A 19,517-nucleotide genomic window follows, 5' to 3' on the forward strand; every position below is an offset into this window, starting at 1 on the left:
TCTCCATGGGATTTAATGGTGTTGATGCACGTGAAACAAAATGTCACGGGACATTACACTCTCTTCCGGTTCATCTGGCCGATGGCTTTGTCCATGCATAAACCTCTGTCTCTTTTCACCTCCTGCCCCACCTTTTCTCTTCCCCTCCTGTCTGTCTCTTGAACATGGTTGCTGGCCTTTGAAATCTATTTTCATTGTATGTAATAGCTTTTTGATGCCGGAGCTCAATGCGACGAAGCACGCCGAGTGCATCGTTCGGTTATTGCGGTGCATTGATTTCTGAAAGGCCGACTACGTTAGTCTGATGCACAGCGCGTATAACTCCCACTGGAAACTCGTCTTCGATGTTATCCATTTTCCAGATTGCCAGACAAAATAACGCGAATGCGTGTCGGGCAAAATACTTGGCTTTTCTGTGCTTCTTTAGCCGATAATGCGCACCAACCATTTACCACGGGCAACTTGGCGCGGCCTTTAACCTCCTCGGATCGTACACTCGTGAGATACCAAACTTCTGAAATATTTTTTCTATTTTCTTTCTTTTCTTATGGAATCATGTACGATTCATGGAAGTGTAATTAGAAAGGACACTTTTTCCCCAAGTGTTATCATTTAGTAAATTGTCAAATAAATTAATACTTAAAAAAAACTTTTATTTCGTCAAATAGGATTTTCGACAAAAGCTTTATTATATTTACACGAAAGGTTAGAATCGTATTTATCCATTTTACTATGGTTGAAACTGAAAATGTTTGAAGTCTGCGGAACGTAATAGTAATTATTTTACGTGGGTTTATTTATACGTGTAAATATTTAGGTATTTTATGCAATGAATTCATTAATAGTATTTATAATCACGCATTTATTCGCTTTCAGTTACCATATTATTTATAAATGTAAAAGAAGTCGATCGAATTAATATTTTGTAATATTTCGATTTATAATCAAGATTATTATTAGAAAAATTGATATCTTCGATCTGAAATTCACTTATGAGTTTTAAATATAAACAAAATTCGCGGTCAAGCGATAGATCGAATTAAGTAGGTGGCGCAGCGATAGAATCGATAGAATCGATATATCTAGTAACCGCGATCGAACGTAACAGTCAAGATGTCGTTTGTTCTTGGCGCGTCGAATATTGTCGTAATTTTCATAAAAAGAATTTGTAATATCACAGTGAGTGAGTTTAGTTTTAGTGTACGGATCAAGAAGAAGTGAGGACGCAACTACCGATAGAACGTATCGTTCTTCTAGATGGCTCGAAGATTCGTCGCATCAATTCGCCGGGCATTCTATAGGTAATGACGCAACATCTTCGATCAATTTTTTAGCGATATATTACGCGAATAGTTTCGAAGAGCGAATAGAAACTTCTCTAGAGAGAAAGTGAAATAAGAAACAGTCGTAAATCGGCCTTGTTTTGAGCGAACGAGATCATTGTTGTAAAGTTGCTACCTAACGAATTTATGAAAGGCTACGCCGTAGAATCTCGATTTAATAACCGCACACTTTCTTATTCCTCTCCGGTCCGCCATAATAGGTATTCGCTCGCGTGTATTTCGCGGATAGAGGGCAGGGCGGATGGGGAAAGAGAAAAGATGGTGGAAAAAGGAAAGACAGATAGTTCGAACGGCGGCAAAGGGTCGAAAACGTTGATAGAAGAGAAGAGGGGAGCCTTTCGACAAAACCGAAGGAATTCCTTTCCTCCACTTTTCCTCGTTGACTCTCTTTCAAACCTTTCTCCTGATCCTTGAAAGGAGATATCGTCGCTTAGCCTTTTCCTGCCGGTGTCCTCCCGGAGACCCTCCCGGGGTTATTTCCGACCTACAAAGGTTTGTCTGTGCCGCGGAGAGTAAGGCCGAGTATCGTGGAAGGATACAAATGCCGGCAGATGTTACTTCGTGAAAAATTCCTAGCTCGACCGAGTCGGGCGAGCGCAATTTATTCTTATAGGTGACTCCGTCGAACTCGCCGCGGCGGTCGAGTATTTCAAACGTCCGCTTTTCATTTTGCCGGCTACTAGATGGATGCATTTTAACGACGTGATCATTTTACGAAAATACGTCACATCCACCCTTTGCTTTTCGCTTCTAGTCTTCTGTCTCTGTCTGTTTGTCTCATTTTTCTTTGCGGCAGAAATCATTCCCATTCAGGGAATAGTCGGGGCGAAGATGTAACGAATATTTCAGTTGAAACGCGGTCGCGAACAGAAGAAGATCAATTCACGGAGGATTTTTATTCGCGAGTCTGTGAAACGAAAGTCGGGTTGAGAACGGGATGAAAATCTTGACGTTAATCGCGGTGGTACGTGTACGCACTCTAGGTGATATTCTCTCAGCGGCAGACATTTATTGCTCTCTAGATAATACTTTTTCCTAGGCCGTAAACAGGCCATAATTTACGGATTCTCTTCGGCTCTGGATTTTGGAAGAATAATTGTTGGAACATGTTATTATTACGGCGCGTGGCTACGTTCGTCTCTCGGACAATTTCTCGCGACTTTGACGCATAACGCGATTCGCGGTGTACCGTGCTTTGTGAATCTTTTCATTACACGTTTCAGACTATTAAGATGCAGATTTTTGCGAACAGGTCGTGAAATTTTATTTCTTTGCCAAACGGCGAAGCGCATAATCGCTGATTTATACGAATTAAAATATCGAGTAACGATTATATACTAAAGTATACGTTGGATATTTGTTACGGGAAATAGGGAAAAAAATTGTTACGGCGCTAAAAAATAAATTTTCGCAATAACAATAGCAAGTATTCCTAGAATGATAGGATAAACGGTTCAGGGATATTGGAAAGGAAAATCGAATAAGAAGATAACGTTGCAAAAATATATTAGCAATAGGGCCACGTACGGTGGGGTGCAGAGATGCAGGGGGGAATGATATTAAAACACGACGAAAATGAAGTTTCCATAAGTGAGAATACGGCGGACAGATTGCAAGATGTCCTCGAACGAAAATGACTTTCAAATTCCGAGGATATCCTAGGATTCTAAGGAGCATATGCCAGAAATATGAGAATGGCAGCTTTAGGTGGGACGGTGTGGGATTGAACTACAAAGTTGCCGATGTGAAAATGTGACGCGATGTACGCGAACCGTATTATAGTACGAACGACAGCAGCGAATGCATACATATGTATAGGAGATCGTTTCCCCGTAATATTTTTTTAACCATTTAAGAGAGCGTACTCGTTGGAATTTCTCACTCGCGTAGAAGCTTTCGCGGAATCGCGTTTAATTAATCGACGAAGCTAATCGCGATCCTGGGATTAGCCGGTGAGAATTATTTTTTGAATAGGTACACGGCACACGGCTGAAATACTCCGATGATCCGATAGTTGGTAGAATTAGGGAGAAAAATCTAGCATTGTGCCTAGTGTCTAAACATTGCGAAATTTACACCGACGCGAGAGATCTACGGCGTATTTCTTCGGAAACGCGTTTTTATAGAGCAAGGCACGGTTAACGTTCAGAAATAGTAGGTTTCGTTACGACTCTTCTCGCAGCTCCGTTTTTATGGACTGTACCAGCCAGTTATGTTCTGTGCTTATAATTCCAAGACAGCCAGTATATACATTATACACGCGCGACGAGTAACGAGCGCACAAAGTGCTTAACACGTTTTACCGGCGCACAAAGGTTGCTCGTATCCGACAACTTAAGATGTACTCGTATCTCGAAGACGTGCCTTCGGTGATTCCACTTTTCGTTCCTTTCCGTGTTTTGTTTCACCGTCGTCTACCGTAACTCGTGTTCTCAACCACGCGCAAATGTCATTTGCGGACGTGCTTTTGCGCGGCCGCACGTACCACACGCCTCTGCCACGCTCTCTACACACTTTCGAAAAACGCGTGTTCGCGTATAGACAAGCCCGAATGCGTGTAGCCGGGGTGCGTGCGTGTGGTGTGCGACGCGCGCGTGTTCTTCGTTACGTACGCGAGGACGACGACCACACGACGACGTCGACGTCGACTACGCGTCTGTTTCCATGGTTACCGTAGACGTGGGACCAGGGCCGTACGCCTTCAACCCCACTTCGACGATGATGTGCGGAGGATCGAGAGGGGTTGCCGAGGAAGGGGCTGGCCGCAGGCGAATTAAGAGTTCGAAAAGCTTCTATCTCTCCACCCCCGCTATCCCTCCGGCTTCTTCTTCCCTTGCTTTCGCTGCTTTTCTTCTTTATTTATTCTGCCCTAATCACGAGCCTCTCCGAGTAGCTTTCTCGCGTAGCTTGTCGTCTCTTGACAAAAAATCCTGATTACATAATTCCCCCGACATCAATTTTATTCTAGTCAACGGAATTCTCTCGGGAATCGCGTTGCAACGCGATGGGGTTGGTTCGGCCAGGGGTTCCCACCCTTGCCTTCGCTTTCTTAATGATCGCTCGATACGTTATTTATTCGGCCTTTTCATTTACAGATTTATTCGCGCGATGCACGGGGCCGCACGCGTACGCGGCATTACGAATCGCTTTGTACTTTTTCTCGCCGTCGTAAATACAACGGGCGAGGTTGTACCTTCGGCGTCGCCAAGATCGCATCATTTTTGCCATATTTTCCCGATTTATCTCCCGGTATGGTTTTCCCCATTTGTATAATTCTGTAGATCGGACGAGGAATAAAATATCCCACTTCGAATGCAATTGTACGGAAACGGGATTTAAAGTGTCGTAATTAAAATTCAAGCAGCGAGTCTTCAGACGAAGAGGAACTGCGTCGTCGAGTAGGCAAAATACGTTCGTATCTATTCGCTTCCTTTTAATTCCGGGAAGAATGGACGTTTTACGTGTGGTAATTCGATAAATTATCGAGTAGAACGAACCGGGTGCTCTATGATTGCATTCTAATTACATTTCCTCAGCTGCGAGGCAAGTCTCGGAGAATACGTGTAATCAAACGAAAATTGCGATTAACGCGACTGAGACTGATTATCTTCAGAAGCCGGGCTAGCTTTCGGGGATCGGATGGTGGAAGGGATGCTGCAACTTGAAACAGGGTGCAAATATGCGAGATTGGGTATTAGGTGGGAAACGCGTTGATTAGTACGTGGGACGCTTTTATTCAGCGTCGATTGACGATGTCGTTGCTAAAGTAGCAATTCAGATAGCTCGATGACTCTTAAATTACTCACGAGCACACCAATCTGTCAGAAACGCGCTGCGATAATGAATCGTCATTACATCGCTTTTTACGCTCTCTTGTCTATCCGTCGTCGTTTTTGCAATCATCGCCTATTGTTCTCCGGACACGCAGACATATCGCGTACACTTTGCGCCGTCGCGAATCGCGTCGCGATTCATCGAATTTATCGTGCCAGAATTTCTCGCGTACCCTTTCTCTCTTTCTCCGCTGCATCGAGCGACCAGCGGATTTACATGGAAAAATGGGTTTCCTTCTTTTTCCTTTTCTTTTTTTTTCAAATTATACCCGGGAACAAATGTTTAGCAGTGATTTAAGGGTAGTTCGTGCGACACCGGAGACAACAGGACTCTAAAAGGAGAGGGTGCAGGGGGTGAACGAGAAGCGCGAGAAGAGGACAGACAGACGGGACGGAGAGAGAAAGCACGTGGCAGTAAGTGTCAGTTCTTTTGTGAGCATATAATACATCATCGATGCGGCGAGGGCTTTTAAGCTGTCCTGAAAATACCAGCCGGCTGTACGAGTTATTAATGTCCCGGCTCCTTATAAAGTACTCAATTTTCGTTCTGTACGGAAGAGAAATATTAGTCGTAATACGGGTACCGCCGCAACGAAACGCTGCAGTATATCAGACCCGGGGCGAAAATTACAGCACCGACGAAGATGTTAATATCGGTGAACTTTATCGTCCACACGACGGAAGTAGGGACACGAGACACGAGGTCACACACCGTTTCGACGAAAGGGCGGATCATCGAACTTTATCGTGCCCGCTTTGCAAAACTACGCTCCTACGACCGCGCGGATCCGCGCGTTGTCCTTCGCCGGATATCGTAAATCACCCACTCCGACTTACTCCTGTAAAGATTAACTCGATCGATTTCGGACGTAGTGCTTCTCTTCTTCCATCGGGCGATTATTGAATTCGTGGCAGATCGTTCGGACATTGTCCCCTTTTATATCGGGTCGTCGCGAAAGTTTCGTCCCTCGCCGCACGAGGAACGGAAATTTCATTTTTGGTAAGCGTCCGCGTTCCAGCGTTTAAGAAATTTTATCCGTTAACTGGTCGTCGTTGCGAAGTCGAGCTGAAGGATTAGATTAAATTAGAATAAGCCGAAGGAAGTGCTTTATGTTTCGTAGGTAGCCAGATCTTTTCTCAAACTTTGCCAATGTAATCTCGATAACGGTATGTCGCGGCCGCAATGCACAGTACGATGCAAAAGTTTTGCACCGTCCGCAATACCGGTCGCGTAATGGCGGCGAAACATATTTCTAGGAAAATTTTCATTTACATTTCCAGGGAAGTAATTAAAATAAAGCCGAGTATCTCGTTATTCGTTCAGTCGAAAACGAGATGTTTCCGTTTTCCGTGTAAAACTTTTACACACTAGTGTACCGCCACTCAATTACGTACTTCGATCGCATTTTATCGTGCTTTATCGTATTGCGCTGTTACGTGCATTGGTATAACGTTTCCTTCGAATTTAGTTCATCATCCCCTGTTGTCTTGGATCGTGGTTCCCAAATCTCGTTTCCCGGAGCATACGTCCTTGCCAACTAGTCTTATTAATCCTCGGTAGACAATAATTCCGGCTTGTACGAACAACGAGACGACAGGCAATGGAATTTATACAGCGACCAGGAGTTCATGCAATATTATAAAATACGATTATGAAAACAGTAAGCAGACAGTTTCATTTTCTGCAACGAGCAGCCGCGTATCAATGGCCGTGCGATTTCTATGAATCATTCACGGAGAAGGCACAATCTCTGCAAGTTTGTGCCGTATCTTTGATGCTTCGTCTGCGGTTTTGTACCCTTACGTATCGCCCTTTCAGGCCGATCGTGAATGTTGGAATCACGGAAGAACGAGCGAGACATACGCTTTAAGCAAACTTTTTATCGCGAGGACTTCTTTTGGCTTCGTATTCGGTTCCCTTTCATACCTTTCATTCTTCGCAAGGGCTTGTTTATAGCACCCCGTGGATACCGTAAAATAGGAAATAGTTCCCTAGAGGCAGCGGCGGAGTTTTTTCCGCAGACGCGATTCGAGTCGAGCCCCGTGGCCCGTTTCCATCGTTTCTCGATCGGGTAACGAAAAGAAGAAAGAAACTTTTATCTCGAAACCTATTTTGGATTTGTTCGATAGGGATGCTGTCATTTTTTCAAACCAGCCCTTTCCCCCGCTCGTTCTCTCGTTCGAGCTTAATTTCAAACGACCCTCCCCGCTTCGTCCTCTGCCTCGAACAGCAAGTCGAGAAGTTTACGAAGATTTAATTATTCCCTGCTACAACGCAGACTCCATCTTGCGCGTCCACGTTTTTCCAAATAATTCGCTGATGCATTTACCCCTGAACGCGAGCAGCTTCTTGTCTCCTCGCATTCCTCGTAAATACTAAACAGCAGGCACGTAAACATAAACGTATACAGTGGCTCGTCGTAAAAGAAACGACGATTATACCTACCGTCGTTAAGAATAAATAAGGGTCGGATAGGTTTATGGGACGAATAAAGGATACGGATATTTCTTTTGAAAATTTATTTTTTCACAAGGCTGTAACGAGAATAATCGGTATCGTAGTCTACATCGAGATTTCCGCGAGAGGGGAACGAAAACCTCTCGAAAATTGCAAGTGGTCACGCGTACCTCTGTGACAAATGCTTTTAACCCCATCGTTTAGAATCGGCGCCACTTAAACATCCCCTTGGTATTACCATGACAATGTTACTTTACAGCATCGTTGATATAATTACAGAGGTATACCGGTCCCACTGGCAGTGCGCGGACGACTGAAACGCAGCGACGACAGCGCGCCACGGTGAAGCTCGAAGCTGTTCCCGAGGAAAGAAAAGTGTTCGCGTAACGTCGTGCACGTTCGGGGGATGGTCCGTGTGGAGCAGGAACGGCACCTTTTCTCGACGCATAGCGGAGCTCGCGTGGATCGTTGCCGGGAAGAGAAGAAGAAAAGAAGAGAAAAAGAGAAGAAAGGACGCGCGTAAAACAGCATGGTCGGCTGTAACGAGGAGTATTTTCTCGGCCGCGTGCGGTACAGTGTCGTAGATGCCGGAGTTGGTGGTGACGCGCGTGCCTGAATTCGACTGGATTCGACTGCGCGCGTAAAGGCGCGAGCGCGCAGCCGACCAGCGGCTGGGGTGGCGATGCTTTCGATAGTGGGGGACATCCTTGTGGCTTGGGTGGGGTTGGCAGCTCAGGGGAAAACTACGAGTGCTGGAGCACGCGGGTTGCCGAGAGACAGGGGTCGGCTCGATGGTAGGGGGTAGGGGTAGCTCTGAATCCCTCGAAACTCCAACGATGCTCTCTCTCTCGACTCAGTTCCGAAAGCAGAGCCAGAGCCGAGAGTACACTCGAGGCGTGTTCGTATCGCGTACCGCGTCGAGCTTTTCCATCTGCTCTCAGTCGTCGTTGCGTTCCGCTCGTGTACGCGCCAGCTGCCATACGACCGATTAATCCTCGATCGCGACGGTCCTCGAGGATCGAGGCGAAGCGTCGCGAAAACGACCAAGTTCCTCTCTTCTGCCTCTCGCGGAATCCCTGTGTCCCAGAGGGGTGCGAGCTAGGCATTCGAAAAGCAAGTTTCGTCCCGGTACGTCTCGACGCTTCGGCCATCGCGATTACGTTTATATTTTAGCGGATAAACGTTTAGGGACAGCCGATTCGAGTAACGGATTCGCGAAGAGCGAAAAGGGATCGAGTGCAACGATGTTTCTGAAAGGATTTAGAAGGGCGAAAAGGGTCACGAATGTGTCTGGAAAGCGGATGGCAGTAAAAGAGTGAACGTGCAGCTGAAACCGCTGGCTTGGTGGTCTTTTTCGAGCAACAAAGCACTGCCCTCTTTCTCTCTCTCTCTCTCTTTTTCTCTTTCTCTCGCGCTGTCGCTCTCTATCTCTTTCTCTTTTTTCCTCTATCGTTTTCAGGAATTCCGCTCTTGCCGGTGACAACGAAAGAGCTCGTCGATCGACTTTGCCGGGCACGTGTGTGCGTGGGCGTGATGATATTTGAACTCTCGAAGCCGTCAAAAGCCGGGCCCTTTAGCGGCCTGCGCTTTTGTTCCGAGTACACGTACTCGCGACAGGCATCTGGCATTTAATGGAGATGATCGTCGTTTTCCTTTGTCACCGAGTGGATGCGTTTATTTAATATCTAACGCCGTCGAAAGGCCACGTGTCTCGACTACCTTCCTCCGTTTCATATTTATCGCGCATCTCGCGTTTCCTCCGTTTTCTTTTTCACCCTTTTAAATGTTCCACGCGAGGCACGAAATTTCCAAAGGCAACGCAATACCGCACGTGCTTCCGACGCAACTACGATGCGATTCTTTTCCTCTCTGCATCCGATCGACGTTTTAATGGTTCGCCAGGGATAATCGGACGAAAAGTTTACGTGCAAGTCGCGATGCAAACGCGTGAACATCGTCGACGTACAGCAACTACTGTTTCTCCAGTGAGTTTCTTCTCTTTTCCCTCTCTCTTTCTCTCTCACACACACACTCTCTCTCTGTGATTTCTTCGTTTTCTCTCCTAACCGAACAAAAGTTAATGGACTGTTTCTTCGGCGGAAATCGAACAATTCGTGTGATAGAAACGGCACGCGAGGATGTAAACCATCGAGACAAAGCGAATGCACGATGCATATGCACAAGGGATTTTGCGTTGCCGACTTGCGAACCGATGATTAGAGGTGGGAATAAACCGATAGCGAGATATATGGCTTCCGCAAATGCGTTTCTCGCCGACTTTCCTTAGTTCGTTTCGTGTACATTGTTCCCATTCGGCGACACAAATCTTGCAACATTCCGCGCCAATGCTTTCACCGCTTTTTCTTCGCCTTTGCCTTCGTTCGATCTTTCGCACTCGGCTAACGAGAGTAACGAGAGCAACGAGAAAAACCGCGTCGATTTATTGACTCGCGAACTCGCGACACGTTGTATAATTGGCGTATAAATAGACAGGTAACGCGGTGACACTTCGTATTTCACCACTGTCAGCCGGCTCTTTAATTTCGTCGAGCTGAATCGACGTGCTCGAGAACGCGCGTTACCGGGAAATTTTTAATTAACAACCGACCCTTCGAACGCGCGCGACACATTCGAACGTGGGACCAGGAAAATACGAACGATCCACGGTTACGATCAATTTAAGGGGTCTCGCGTTTTCATGAAACACGCGGATGATTTATATCGTGTGCCAAATACGCGAGATTTCTACGAATCGGTCGCACAGGGACCGGCTGATTCCGTCGCGAAGCGACGATACCGGGTTCCTCCTTGGATCGCGCGTGAATCATCGATCTGGAAAGCACACGTCAAGTGACTCGCGACCCATTAGGTTCTCTATGGTTCGATATTATTTTCTGCTACGCGCCAAGCCAATATCGTCGTCGATCTTCTCGACAGCTGAAAAGTACCTCGGACTGTTCCGACGTTCGTCCATTAACGATAAACGTTTAACGTTATCCCGATATTCGTTCGATGTAACCCTCTTCCACGTCTTTCATTCTTCCACGCAGATCTCCAAGCTTCCGAAAGTTCGTTCGAACAGGCAAATCGAGCCGCTAAACGCGCGAGCTTTCGCGAATAAATTCGGATGATCGAGGTGCTCCCGGGAACGTATCCAGAACCACCGTGCACCTTGGTTCTTCGATTTAACTTACATCACCTACAACGGCGCTTTAGTGCCGAAGTTTAACAAGTCCGCTTCGTCGACGTTCCGCCCGAGGAGATTCAACTGGGCCTCTAAACTCCGATAATTGGCCGGGCACTATGCATTCAGCGAAATTGCATCAGCTGCTTTGGAGCCCGTGAGCAACTACTCGGGTACAAAGAAACCCGAACCCCGTTCCGTTTCTTTCTATCCGTTCGAACGAGTCCGTGACCGAGTATTTCATCGCGTAAACGGATAAGAGGAAGCATGTCGTAGGGGTTGGCATTTTTTGGAGTTGCGAGAGGACAGGCGGAAAAGGGGAGAAAGAGAGTGGCGATTAGCGCGAATCGATCGGTGGTAAGGTTATCGTTAACGGATATTCGCAGAATCGCGAAACGATGGTCGTGCCCATGGCGAGTGGAGATCGGCCGCGTTCGGGGTCGAATTCGACGACGGGGCTTCAATGAAGCACGATCGAGTGACGAAGTGACGGATCGGCTAAACGTCCGAGTCGGGTTCGGTGAAAAGGCACGAGAAGCTTCACCGAGTTACGATGCGCGTGAAAAGTTGACGACGCCATGTGACGCGTGTAAAACGGGATTCTGGTGCGACAGCATAGTTGCACCGATGCTGGACTGCTCGTCGCTCGAGTGGATCCTCTGCCACGGATGACAGCCGGATGTTTAATAAGTGACAGTGCTATAGAAGAGAGTTAAACTGGAAAAAAGGACCAGTCTCGTTCGTGATCGAGTCACGGTGCTTCGGTGAGGATTACTGCGAACGATAGAAATCAGTAGTGATGCCGTGATGGGCTGCAGCTCGGGATCGTTCTTCCTGGCTACGCTCCTCGTGGGTGGATTACTCTTCGTCGTCCTCTTCTGCGAGTCGTCCCACGCAACGAGTGAGTACCACACGCATTTATCCGTCGTTTAATATCGGGTTATCAAATTGCTCCTATATGGTCCGCTTTGAATTCGCTCGATTCGTCTTGGTTCGAACGGGCGTTCGAAGGAAAACGGGATCGAGAAGCGGTGTATTACCACGCGCGGACCGGCTAGACGGTTCGACGCGTTTTACGAGTTTTAAATTGATGTAGGTCAATATTTTCGTAACGCGAAAGTAGGTTCGCGATGGCTGAAACGATCGTAGAACGAACTTGATAACGGAGTTTCGCGCGGCGAAAGGCAAGGACTATCGGTTTACCATGGAAGCGACTTACTTTATCTCGCTGCGTATTTTCAATGATAATACCGTTTATCGTTATAAAAATCGTGCGTAGCGTTTTCTTCGTTTTCGGGCTAAACTAAACGTTCCTAGACGCTGCGAGCGTTCAAGGAACTTTATTTTCTATGTAAACTTTCCCTCGTCGAACCTCTCGAATCTCTTTCCAATCGGAACATCGATTGTTCTGCGTAATTTCCACCGATGTATCTCGACCTGCTGACAAAACGTAAACGCGTGACGATTATCCGCGTTTAACCTGACTTCGCCAGGTATTCGAGGCAAACGCGTTTAATTGCCGCTGGAATATCGGTAGGATTTTTACACCGAGATCGATCGATCTCGATCACACGTGTATCCGAGCGATTTGCAAAGCGACCGCGATAAAGGCACCACGCGTCGCGTTTACGATTTCGCTTGATCGCGGAGGATATAGGCCGCTAGGCAAACGGTGAAAGATATCGCGAGAGGGTAGGTGGATAAGGGTAGGTACGAACGAGAAAGAATAAGATAGTAAGAGGAAGGGAGGATGTAACGAGACACAAGGAAACGAAACGTGATGAAATGGCCTGTTTAGCTGGGATATACGCGACGCATCGTGAAAAGGCAGGAACGATACAACGGAATATAACCTCCTTCTCTCGTGCTAGCTTGTCGTATCCAGCCTGCACGGGGCTGGTGGACCGACGAGGGCGGTAGAGAGTAAGAGAGGGTGGCAAAGAGGGCGTGAACGGTGCGGTGGTTTGGCTCAAAGGACGTTGAAGCCAGAATGGGATGCGGACGTTGTCACGGTGGGTGTGAGATGGCTGATATTCTCTTGTTTTCCTTTTCTCCTTCCTTTTTTGTTCTTTTTTTCTTTCTTCTCTCTTCTCTCTTCTCTCTTTTTCTTTTTTTTTTATTAAAGAAGAGTTCCTTTCTGTCTTTCCTTCGCCTTCATTTTCGCCTTTTTCGTCTAGTTTCGCCGCGTAGACGACTAATGTTCCCCCAGCGCGCTTGTCCTTGTTCATTTTGTCGGCAGACAGTCGGAGTAAACGCAGACGGATAGTATTATAATTATTCCCCTGGTACCGAGCCGTTTCCGTAGCTTTTATCGCGAGTTCCCGTAATTTCAATATCGATGTAGTTATTCCGCGTGATATTTTTAATTTGTAATTTTCTTCTAATACGACGGGAAAGCGGCGTTTGGAAGTACAGCGAACGGTAGTCGACTCGTATTCTTCTTTTCCCGTTTGTTCGTCATAAAAGTTAAATAAACCGAACGCGCAATTTTTACCCGCTTTTCCTCTGTTATTACGTTCGTTTTATATCTTTGCCTTTCTCTTCCCTGTTTCAGTATTACAAAGAGGGACTACGCGTCTCCTCGGGTCTGATTTTCTGTTTTTGCAGAAACATAATTTGCAAAGTAACGGCAAAGTAATAAGGGACAATTAAGTTACGCTTCATCGTAAATAGAACTTCTTCTTGTACTATTAGCGTGCGTTAAGTTTCTAATTTCATGGACGCGTTCGTATCGCTCGGAACACGGATTCCATTCTCTTTCGTTTCATCTTCCTTTATTCCATTCTTCGGCGATGCTTTTAAGGAGACGCAGACGGTAAATGATGTCACGGTTATTTTCGTAAAAAGAAATGGTCACATTTACGTCATTTTCTAACGTGTTCCGTATTATTATTCCCAATGTCGCGCAGCCACGGTGCTTCTGCATTCTTGAAAAATGTTTGTGGACAGTTTCTTTTCACATCGGTCCTTTGCATTTACCCTGAGCAACGCAATTCTCTCTCTTCCTCCTTCTCTTTCCACTAGAATTTCCTCTATCCTCCTCCAGAAGCGTAATAACTATTCTTATTTGCCAGGCGAATCTTGTTTGTTCCCTTTCTTTCTTCCTTTCTCTTCGTCTACTTTCCGACGGTGCTCTCCCGCGCATATTCTCAGGATGTTGAATGGGTTTCTGAAGGGCACTCGATTCCACGTTCGTCTAACTTTTTGGGCCAGTTTCGGCTATCGCCGTCTGCTACAGCAGATGCTTCGATAAAAGTTCGCCAGCCCTTTTTCTCCGTGTCGTTACCTGAACGCACCTGCGATCCGTACTTCTTTTCTCTTTTCTCCCGATCCATTGACTTACCACGAGATTGATGATGCTTTGCCCGACGACCGACCGTTCCTTTTTCCCCGTTCGCGGAGAAATCGTTTCTTTTCCCCCGGTGGAAATTCAGAAAGGAAACGGGTAACGAAACGTAAAGCAGCTTTCCAGCCAGTCGTACGTAGGGAAAAATGAATTCGGGGCAAAACAATAACGACATCGGTACGGGTACCGAGGCCCGGGTGTACCTATACTACATCACACGGGTCACCGATGAAAAATGGCTTCGCGTAGAAACAATTTCCTGTAAAATATTATGGATCTAATAAACTCGAAGCTCTGTCCTCAATTTATCGGGGCTCGATCCACGCTCGGACTGGACGGTGGCGCGCGCGAGCAAACATTTTACACCGTATCCCGCGTCGGATACAACGGGGGGGGATTAATCAAATTGTGCATTTTTTTCTTCCCTTTTTACTTTTTCGTTTTCTGCTTTCCTGTTTCTTTCGCGACGCGACGACCGATCGGTCCTGCGGTCGCCGGCCCCCGCGAATTACGAAATTATCGACCGGCACTCTTTGCCTTGCTCTCGCGTCTGGCTTGTTTCGTTTTATTGGCGTTTGCTCGTTTCAGCGTGAACAGCGATATTACGCATTAGAGATTACGTGCTGCCATGCCTGCGAACGGACTGTCGATGCGTTCGTTTCGCAAAACCATCGAGCTGCATTCAATCGATACCACTGCGCTCCCATGGAATTATGAGCATTGCCCCGGCATCGGGCTTTTATTTGTTTTCAAGATTTATTTCGAAAATCCCGTCGCGCCGAGTGCATTATACGCATAGCACTGGCATTATGTTGCATCAACCGTATCTTCTCTTTCGCGCGTTTCGTTGATCACGAGGCGAAAACTCGCGAGATAGCGCGTGTAACGCGCGTCACGAGGGATTGTTCTTCGTCGACGAGACCAACCGAAACAAGGAGAACGCGTTCGAATGGAATTCGTTTTAATGGAAGACGAGGATAATATTATCCGGACAGGTGTGACACCCGCGAAATCCGCGTGTCGAGTCTCGTTGAAGCATGGCGCACCGACGTAAGCGGAATCGAGAAGAAAGTATGGCTAACGCGTGTCATCGCGTCGACATAATTAATAACCATTTGAGCGAATAAGCTGCAAGTCAGCGGTATAGCTACGATCCCGCGATTCATCTTCCGCTTCTTTTCCCCGATATCTCGAACGATGTAATCGATGTTACGCGTAATTCCCGTCTACGCGTTCGTTGCTTCGATGTAATATGAAGTACATCGAATGCCTCTCGCGAAATTAATTACAATAGTTCATTTAACGATGAAACCCGCGGTACCGTGAAGCGTTTTGTTTCATCGCGATACACGATGAAGTTAAACGTGCTTAATTAGCATCTAGATTACGCATGTAAAAATCAAATATTTTATTTCCTGCTTTAACGACAGCTCGTGTAATTAGCATATTCCTCGTTTGTTTATTTGTCAAAAGGATCATCCGTGTTTTGATATGCGGGAATAACCAGGTTCATACGATACTTTGGAACCGAAAGAAGCATCGCTCTCCATGGTATCGGGGTGAAATTTCGAATTTTATAAATTCTATCTCGCCATTTCCGTACGTGCGATATTAAATTTCCATTTACAATTGGCCCGTAATTTCCAGTTGCTGGAAGCGCGCTGGAAGTTTATTCACGGCAGAAACAAGCGTTCGTAGGCATTTACCGCGAATCCGATTGCATTAAAATGCAACGCTTAGAACGATATGGAAACTAAGTTATTCGGACGTATTCGTATGGTCAACACCTTTGTCTACGATATCGCGCGAGACTCGGTAAGGAATTCGGGCAAAATATGACGTAGCGAGAGGTGCGGCGCGTAGATATGTCCTAAGGTAAACATTGTCAGGCTCGGTCAGGCTCGGTCAGGCTCGAACGGACCTCGAGGTTAATCTTCGCAGCTGTTTTCCTGCCTCAGTTGCGTGTTATTCTTCGTGGTGTTGGGACGAGATGGCTCGACGTGTGACCGACCTCGCTGTTGACCGTACCAGGCACCGTGCCACGTGCCATCGCAACTTAAATCGTAAGGTAAGAAGTTAATGCGTTCATACGTGCATACCGATCCGCTAGTATCGCGTGTTCGATTTGTCCCCGGTTCTCTCCACTCGTTCTTTTAAATATCTTTACGACGTCAGCGTTGGCAACAGTGGCATTCCCAGACTCCTTGCCATGCCGATAAAAGCAGTGTATCTTGCGGATGCCAAGTAAAAGTGCCTTTAGACAGCCGAGGGAATTTACCTCGGGGGGTGCGAGTGCGATAGGCATCCTGAGCGGACGAGTCGATAAAACGCGTATTACCGAAGATTTATCAATTTACGTGCTCGTATCGCGAGGCCCGTTGATTTTTGCCCAATCTTCCTCGTAACGACCTCGTACCGGAAACGATAGGTGTTTAACTAGAAAGAAGTTTGCATTACGCAGCGGATTAGATGGTTTCCCACGATCGAGAAATCGGAGCAAAGCTCTGTTTTATTAATTTTTCCGCTCGTTACCGGATCGGTTCTATCGCGTTATTAACGACGCTTCCGTTGATCCCCGTATCAAAGGCTGGTTTCGAGCGCGCAGTTACAGCGAGCGTCTTCATTGGAAACGACGGCTGATCCGATCATTTATTTTACGCGAGGACTCATTTCTCGTACATTACGCCGAGCCAAGATTTATGTATTTTCGAGGATAGAACTGTACTATCTGCTTTATGACTCGGCAGATGAGCGGAATGGCTTCCCACCCTCGTACTACCTCCACCGCGCCATCCTCGTCCTATGTACTCCCAGAGGAGTCCTTTCTGGCAACGACCGTTCTGCCGCTAAAGCATCGACAACTTTTAACGCTCCCTTTTGATTTCCTCTCCTCTCTACGACCTTTAAGGGCCTTCCTTCGCCGGCTCGCGTGTTTTCCTTTTCGCTCTCCCTTTTTTTAATTGGTTCGCGTAGTTGTTCGCATCTGTCGCAGGCGGAACGGAGCATCCGGCGAAGGACGCGAAAGCACGAACAAAGAGACGTTTAATTTGTCGGGTACGTTCGGGAGCATCGAGAATAATAATATTCCCGCGTGCAGTAGACCGTGTCGGACGGGTATCGGAATTTTTCACTCCGGTTAAGATACAATTTCCCCGTAACGATCTCGCGTACTTTGGAACCAGGGAAATTGATAGGGTTCGATTCCGTCGTCCTAGTTAGTCGGCCGACTGCCGCGTTCCTGCCCGTCATTTTTGCTGACACTCGCAAACCCGGAGCACCGTTCAATTCGAGATGCACGGTGATCGATGTAACGATCGTTTCGTCTTTGTCTTTTTGTTGACGCACACGCGCTGCATTTCGAACCTTCGACGGTGCGGCAACGTACACACGGCCGGTAAATCCCGCGGGAACTGTAAACAAGTAGGCAGCAATATACGGATATTTAGCCCTTTGTACGCGTCCCAGATGTTTCAGGGAAACGATTAGCCTCGTTTCGCGTTACGAACTTCGTGATCGCGACGCGACGTTTTCATTTCGCTTCAAACACCGGCATTTCATCGTAGTTTACGCGATTATCCACTTTCCAACGGGTCTTTCTCCCGCGATGAACGTGGCTGCCTTCTCCATTTCGCGCGCAAAGAGATTCGCGTTAAAAATTCGCCGCGTTGCGTTTCATCGCGTTTATCAGCTACGGAGACGCAGGGAGGGAATAAATATCGCATCCATGGTAATCCGAAGCGTTCGTGGGAACGGTGGAATCTTCCGGGGAACGCTCACAAAGGTTCCTCTTAGCGGTAATTTTCGGAGAATACTCGATAAGATCCGGCGAGCGCGCGGAGCTATGCGCGCTAATAAAATAGCCACTTTTGATCCTTTGATCCCCGATTTCGATGGGCACGGGTGCAAATTCCAGGCGGTTCTTAGCCGAAATTCCCGTTCATCGTTCGTTCTATCTTTTATCTCTCATCTTTCACGAAGATGCAACGGTCCGCGAACGGTCGAGCGGATACGTCGATGCGCATCCGCTTCGTGATAAGCAAGTTCCTCTGTCGTCCATATCGCGTCGGGGAGAGGGTGGTGTACGTTCCGGCGCATCAAGATAGAAGTAAATATTGGATCGACGACGATCGTTTCCCTCGATCCTTTCCTATCCGTGCCGGCTTTAGCATTCCCTCCCGTTTTATGTACGATGAAACCGCATCGATCGACGCGCGCCACGTTCGAACATGGGGGCATTATCTGACGGTAATGATGGCGCGTGCATGAATCGATGAAGAGACAAAAGCGGGTGGTAACGGGAGACGAAGAACAGGCAGGAGAGAACGTAACCGGACAGAAACGGACCGTCGCATTATCGTTGCATTCACGCTCGGACAAACCCGTTCAGTCGTTATGGATAAGCTATTGATACAGGAAAAAATGGTTGGTAACGTGCTCCTCCCTCTCTCGCCCTCGCTTCTCTCTCTTTCCTTTTTTCTTCGTCACGCAGGGGTCTCTCTGTTTCTCCTAACGCGAACGGAAATTCGTATATTTTGACGTCATCGCCACGAACAACCCAGACTGGTCCATTTGTAAAATGTTCAACGCTAGAATATTTCTCCGGGAATGTTTCGGACGAAATCGAATCGGTAACAGCGTTGCGCCATTCCGTCGAAACGATTTAGCGTAGCCGGTTGAAAAGCTTCAACCTCGATTTGTTTCGCCGAAGTCAAACACTCTGTTTTCCATTGGAAGGTTTAAAAACCGGCGTATAAAACGCGCGTGTTTTCCTTCCTTTCTCTCTCTCTCTCTCTCTTTCTCTCTCCCCCACTCTGCCTCTCGCTCTTGTTCCTTTTTTCTCGCTTGTTTTTCGTTACGTGCTCCATCCTTGTTTGTCCCTTTCCTTTCAGGCGCGTCCCTATTGCGATAATATTCGCGTTATCGCGCGTTATATCCTGTCGGCAGTTTCCCATCGGTCGTTATACGCGCCCCTGTTAGCGAATATTCAAAGCCGATTCGACGACTCGGCTGGATTTCGCAGTGTCTCCCGCTGCGAGGTTACTGCACGACACAGACAAAAATACGCGTAGACGTAAAAGCTGATTTACGTGCCACATTTAGCGCAAGAACGCGTCGCGAATAACCTAGGGGGGAACGGCGAAACGGCATCCGCAGGAACCTTCCGCTGTTCGCGTGTCTCCGACCTCGCCTATGCCTTCGCGTTCCTCTCTCGAGATCCAGAGCAGAGCGGAGAGTAGAGCAGAACAGAGGAGTTCCGCTTTTCGAAAACCATGGCCAAGCGTCCAATCGGGTGTGTCACGGTGCACCGATTGACTGGCTTTCGAGGCCCAGAATGCGTCTAATGGACTGTTTC

The sequence above is a fragment of the Eufriesea mexicana genome, unplaced genomic scaffold, assembly GCF_001483705.2.
Source record: "Eufriesea mexicana isolate 0111107269 unplaced genomic scaffold, ASM148370v2 scaffold549, whole genome shotgun sequence".
Taxonomy (NCBI): domain Eukaryota; kingdom Metazoa; phylum Arthropoda; class Insecta; order Hymenoptera; family Apidae; genus Eufriesea; species Eufriesea mexicana.